The sequence below is a fragment of the Phoca vitulina genome, unplaced genomic scaffold, assembly GCF_004348235.1.
Source record: "Phoca vitulina isolate PV1807 unplaced genomic scaffold, GSC_HSeal_1.0 scaffold2, whole genome shotgun sequence".
Lineage (NCBI taxonomy): Eukaryota > Metazoa > Chordata > Mammalia > Carnivora > Phocidae > Phoca > Phoca vitulina.
In genome coordinates this window covers 99,406,691-99,412,690 of record NW_022589705.1, presented here as the reverse complement: position 1 = coordinate 99,412,690, position 6,000 = coordinate 99,406,691, and positions in this window count along the sequence as shown.

The following is a 6,000-nucleotide window of genomic DNA, read 5'->3' as shown; positions in this document are numbered from 1 at the left end:
CCTCCTCCCACCGCCTGTGTCCCTCCTCCCACCGCCTGTGTCCCTCCCCCCACCGCCCGCCATCCCCCCGGTCCTGCTACTCACTCTGCCCCCTCTGCCCTCCCCCTGGTGGGGTGACCCGAACTGGCATGCTAACGCGCCTGGGCCTCCGTGGCCCTCCCTTCTCGTGTTGGTTGCTGTAGCTCCCCACTGGTTTGCAGCCCAGCACATGGCCTGCTCCGGGTTCCAGCCACGTCTTCCCCCTGCAGCCACAGCCTGCTGATCCCTTCGGACGTGGCATCGGTCGCCCCTGCTGGGACGTGTCGGCTTCGTGGCATTCGGAGCCGCAAACGGCCCATGGTGTGTCTCGACTTCCGTTCAGGGGGGCTCGGATGTGTCCCCCAGGGGCACCACCTGGACCAGCTGCCTCCAAGCGGCAGGGACAGGCGTCAAGGCTCGGGGAGGGTTAGCAGGTGCCGGAGCCAGAGGAACCCCCGATTCCACGGCCCGGAACTCTCCGTTCAGGACTAGGTCCCGCCCTGATGACAGAGGCTCCACTTTCCAGGGCCTGGCGGCCCGGCGGGAGGTGGCTGAGCCTTGCTGGGCCCGACGGGCAGTGAGGACGCGGCAGACGAGGAACCCCTCGCTTCTGGGCCCCGACGTCCGAGCTCAGAAGCAGTGTGTGCAGGGCCGCGATGGGAGGAGGCCTAGCGCTCGGCCACGGACGCGGAGCGCAGCGCGCGGGGAAGGCGATGCCCGTCCAGTGATGACGATTTGCTGCCCTTCTGTGCGGGCGGAGGCCCAGGGAAGGCAGCCAACACCAGCGGGGGCACTGTAAGCCGTGTCCCCTGGTCAGATGTCCCCCATCCTCGTGCTGGCTGAGGGGGGAGCCAGAAGCAGGATGGCTTGTGGCTGATCTGGGGCGTCTGGGAATCCCGCCCCGAAGCCACTGCCCAGATGAGGTTGGCGTGGGGTCTTCTGTGAGGGAAGGTGAGTTTCCCAGACACGGGGTGGCTTCTCTTCCCGGCCAGAGCTGCAGAGACACGTGGAGGCCCAGGAAGTTCATCTCTGCCCGTGGCCATTCAACTGTCCCGGCTTCACTCCGACGCCCTCACCCTTCCTCAGTGATGCCCGATCTTCTTTGTGCTGTGACTTTCAGGGAGGTTGTCCCCGGCGCTGAAAGAAATGAGATTATTTTGGCGCCGATGAGGGTCTCTGGGTCCCTGGCGGTAGCCGGGGCGCATCGAGTCCTCAGGGGGACGTTCCACAGTGTCCACTCCCATGCCACAGGCAAGTGCGGCCACCACGTGGTCCCCGAGGCACGTACTTTGCGGGGAACTTGATCACCGTCAAACACGGGAGACAAGTCTGTTACTTGCAATGCTGCCGCATGGCACAGACTGTTAGTACCCTGTGTGTCCTCGGCAAGGACGTCCCCGAGCTATCCGGGGTCCCAACCCTGACGGTTTGGGTCCTCGGGGAGCTCCTGGTGCTGGGCATCAGCCGGGGGCCAGTTAGGAAACCCGGAACCTCCCTGTGTGCCTGCGGTCCGTTACCGTGGGAAGCCGCTGTGCAGGGCTGGGGGCGGCGGTGCCGGGAGCAGCCCCACCCCAGGGCCGACGGGAGCGGCAGCTGGACACTGAGCCGGCTTTTCCCGTCGCGCCCAGCCCTCCCGACCCTGGCCCCAGCTTTGGGGACCGGGCCCTTCTGTCATTCAGATTCAGATAAGATGTTCTGACCCCCAATGCAGAGCCGCCCCAGTGTCCCCCCAGCACAGCTCCTGTTTCCTCCCTCCTCTCCCCTCCCCTCCCCTCCCACTGGCCCCAGAGCAACGTGGGGGGCGGGCGACAGGGCCACCAGAGCTGGTGAGCCCCCACCATGGACAGACGGCTGCCGGACTTTGCCCTTGGCTCTCCTGCTCCCCTGCCTGGCCCTGTGTCCCCGAGGAGGCTGCCTCACAGGGACACCCCTGGCGGGCCTGCCCCCGGTGTCCCATAGGGATTGGCTAGGGAGAGACCCCAGCCGCAGTCAGAAGCAGGGCAGAGACCTGGGGGGGGGGGGGCGATGCCGTTCTTGCTGGGTCCTCATCCCCCAACCTTGCCGCGCCTCTGTAAGGGGCCCTCACCACCTCGCCCCTCCCACACGCCTGGGCCTTCTCTTTCTTGCGAGGACCTTGACTCGTCAAGATGGTGTGAAGATTGCACCCAGGTCGTGGCTCACCCTCCAAGGCCCGGGCGGGCACTCTTCTCTCGACAGCCGCTCAGAAGCAAGGCAGTGGGGGGGCTGCCCAGGGGCTCTGTGAGGACCCCCAGTGGGGGGTGTGGGGCCGTGGCCTCCACCTGCAGCCAAGCACCCTGCTCGGGGAGACGTCCGTCTCTGCAGACGGTGGCCGGAATCCACGGTGCGCGCCTGAGCTCCCAGCGGCTGTGCATCGGCCACCCGCTGCAGAGCAATCGCTGACCCGCACGGTTACCTGGTTGCGGGGAGGGGAGGCCGGGGCGTGTGGGAGTGTCTGTCCCCGCAGAGGGGCTCTTCTGGGGCACAGCCCCCAGCGCCGTAATCTGGGCATTTTCCTGCTGTGCCGTTTTAAATAGATGTTATTACGGTTTGGAGTCTGATATTCCGGCAATTATCTTCCTAGGCTTCATCCTGTGCCCGAATAATGCCATTAGGGCCTCGACGTGAGAGTCTTAAAATAGTGATTACTTACAGTGCTGCCGTTGCACCTTGAGCAATCCTGACTTCGGTTGCACGGGGTCCGGGGGTGAGGGTGGGGCCCGTGGCGGCTCTGGGAATCCTGCGGGAGCTCCGACGTGTGGCCGGGAGCAGCCGGCCAGGCCTCCGCTGGGACAGGGAGAGGCAGCGTCCAAGCAGCCCCAAGCCCGAGCCGCCCGAGGCAGAGCGGCGTCTAGCCGGCTGGGGGCTGCTCTGTGCCGGCTCCCCCCCCGAGGCCACGGGCAGCAGAGGGGTCGACGCGGCGCCCAGGATGGCGCCCGGGCCCCGCGTGTCACCTTCTCTGGGCTGCTTTTCCTGCCCCAGGCTGGAGAATGGGCACAATCAGAACCTCTCCTTCCAAACGGAGATGCGTATTACCGAGCGAGAGGCCAGTCGGCCACGGCGGCATGCCTTTAGCTCCACAGCATTCTGGAAAAGTCCAGGCTCAGGAGATGGCAAGAAGACCAGCGGTGGCCAGGGTTTGGCAGGGGCAGGGATGGACGCCCGAGGCAGGGGAACTCTTCTGTGGGTTCCATAGCGATGGATGCGTGTCCTTACACACCTGTCTAGACCCACACACTGCACAACACCGAGAGTGACCCAATGTCAGCTGCAGGTTCTGGGGGTGACGACGCGTCCCTGCAGGCCTGTCGACCGTCGCAAACGTGCCCTCCATGGGGTGCAGATAACGGGGCAGGCTGTGCGCCAACAGGGGCAGGGCGTACGCGGGAATGCTCGAGTTGGCTCTGAACTTCAGACTGCCCTAAAAACTAAAGTCTACGAAGGAAGAAAACTGTCTTGTCGGGGTGCACAAGGCCTGCGTGAGACGGTGCGTGACTAGGATACGCCACCGTGAGTCTCGAGGGCAGCGGCTCAGGAATCGCGGCAGGAGGTTTTGTTGAGGCAGGCAGGGTGGGGACACGGACCCAGCTGTCCGTCAGGGAGCTAACGGCTCAGGTCCAGCAGTGATGCTCGGAGACCCACGGGTGGGGAGGGGAGGGGCGGGGCGGGAAGGGACACACCGCCCCCCCCCAGTCTCGCCCCCTCCTCTGCGCTCTGCGCCAGGGTGACAGGCTGCAGAAGGGAGTCCCCAGGGGCCATGGCGCTTGGAGGCTCTCAGAATCGGGAGCTGGTGTGGAATCTTTGTTAGCGGCTTGGACATACATCTTTTAAATTATAAATCGATAAATAGTTAATTCAATAATAGAACTCTCTTGAATATTTCATGCTGCCCGTGCACCACGGAGCTCAGCCTGGATGTTGATGGAGCAGCCGTGGCAAAGGGATGGCAAACTCCCCCCAAACGCCCATTAGCAGCTCCAGACGCAGCAGGAAGCCGGCACGTGTCTCCTCTGCTCACCTGGGACCCCCGCCGGCATCTGTGTGGGGCCCAGGAGGTGACCTCAGGAGGCGTGGGCATCTTCCCCGTAAACTGCTGCTGCTCAGAGGAGAGACTGAGGTTTGATGAAAACGAGGTGTTTGGGGTGTTTGTGTCCCCCCGATGTACATGCTGAAGCACTAATGGCCGGTACCCCAGGCTGTGGTGGTGTCTGGATCTCTAAGGAGGTGATCGAGGCCCATGAGGTCAGACGGGGCCCCTGATTCCACCCAACTGGTGTCCTAGAGGAGGTTAGGCAGACGCACTCCGAGGGACGGCTATGTGAGGGCCCCGGGGAGGACAGAGCCCTCAGGGAAACCGACCCGCACGCCTGCACCTGCGACTCCCAGCCTCAGGATGTGTGAGCCGAGTGGTCTGCAGTGCTGTGTTGTGGTCGGCCCCGCACACGCAGGCAGGAGGTGGCTGTGCGCCCCTCTCCCTGAACCTGCACGGTTCATGATGGCTCGGCCAGTGCTGTCTCTCTCCCTCCTCCTGGAGACCAGGCCCAGGCCCAGCAGAGGGGAGCTTGCTGCCGCCACGATGGCCCACGGCGCCCGGGGAGTCTTGCCCCTGGGGATCGGTAGACGACCCAGAGTTTCCGTTCCTGTCCCTCCGCATCACGGTTCCCAGGTGTCTGGCCCTGCCAAGGGCAACATGTGGCCACAGGGAGGTGGAAAACCGGTGTTGGTGTCAGTCACGTCTGTGCTGAGCTGCGTTCCCCTCCATCCCTGCCCTAAGCTGTGTGACTTGGTCCACTGGGAACCTCAGACTCCTCGTCACCCTCATTGCGTGCAGCTCTGTGCTTGGTGCGGTGAGTGTGCAGAAGCCTGAGGATGCTTCTGCGGTCGAGGTTGTCTGAGGCGTCTTCAGCCTGGACTGTGGTGGGACTGAGGGATTGGTGCTGTAGTTCTGGAAGGCCAGAGGTCAGGCCCCTCACAGCTGTGTGTGAAGGGCACCTTGTCATGAGCTGTTCGCTCACACACTCACTTCCTGCCTGTGTCCCCACCAAGCTCAGAGGCCCACTGAGGGCGGGCCTGGCCGGCGCCTGAACATGGTGGGCATCGAGGGCCACGTGTCAGTTCAGAGGTGGATGCCGTGGGGCAGGCCTGTTGCTGGGCGATCGCGCCAGACATTGTTTTTTTTTTTTTTTTTTTTTTTGTCTAGTCAACCTTGCTGGCAATCAGTCTTTGTGGATTCTTGGCCCACGTGTTTGGGTGGGGTTGAAGAAGCTCCCAGCTCAGGGGCAGGGCACCCACCGGCTAGCAGGCCCCCCTGAGCTGACTCTGGTACCTTGGGGGGGTGGGAAAGGAGTGACACGTGGGGGCTCTGGTGAGCAGAGCAGAGCCTGGCCTCCCACGCTGGCCCAGGGTGGCCTCAGGTGGAGTCTGCAGCCTGCTGCCCAGGCCTGGCTTGGGGGTACATGCTGGACTTGGGCTGTTGACGTGGGGAAGCAAGACCCTGCCCCTTGCTATGGGATACAGGGTGGAGAAGCATCAATCCAGGTGGGGGAGGGACAGCCAGCCCCGGACACCCAAACCCCCTGGGGGTCCCATCAGGCCTGCCCATGTACCCCCTCACTGTCTGACCTCTTCCCTTCCCCTCACCCGCTGGAAAACTCGAGAGGTACATGCCCCCTGGGCCCCAGGATGCTTGACCTCAGGAGACACTCCCTGGGGAGCTGGTACTCAGTAGGCGCCTCCAGAGTGCTCTGGACCAGGGGGCACTCAGTGCCGAGTGTTCAGGTGGTGGCAGCGTTAGGCGGCCTTTGACTTGGGTCTTGGAGTGTCCGTCCCAAGGCTTGCAGGGGTGGGGATGCTGTGGGTGAAGGTCTCTGAGGCAGTCTGAGCCCCCAGGGGCCCACAAGTCCGCTCCTGCCAAACTACCCTGAGTTGGCTCAGCCCCTGGCCCCGTGGCCGGTGTGGACGTGG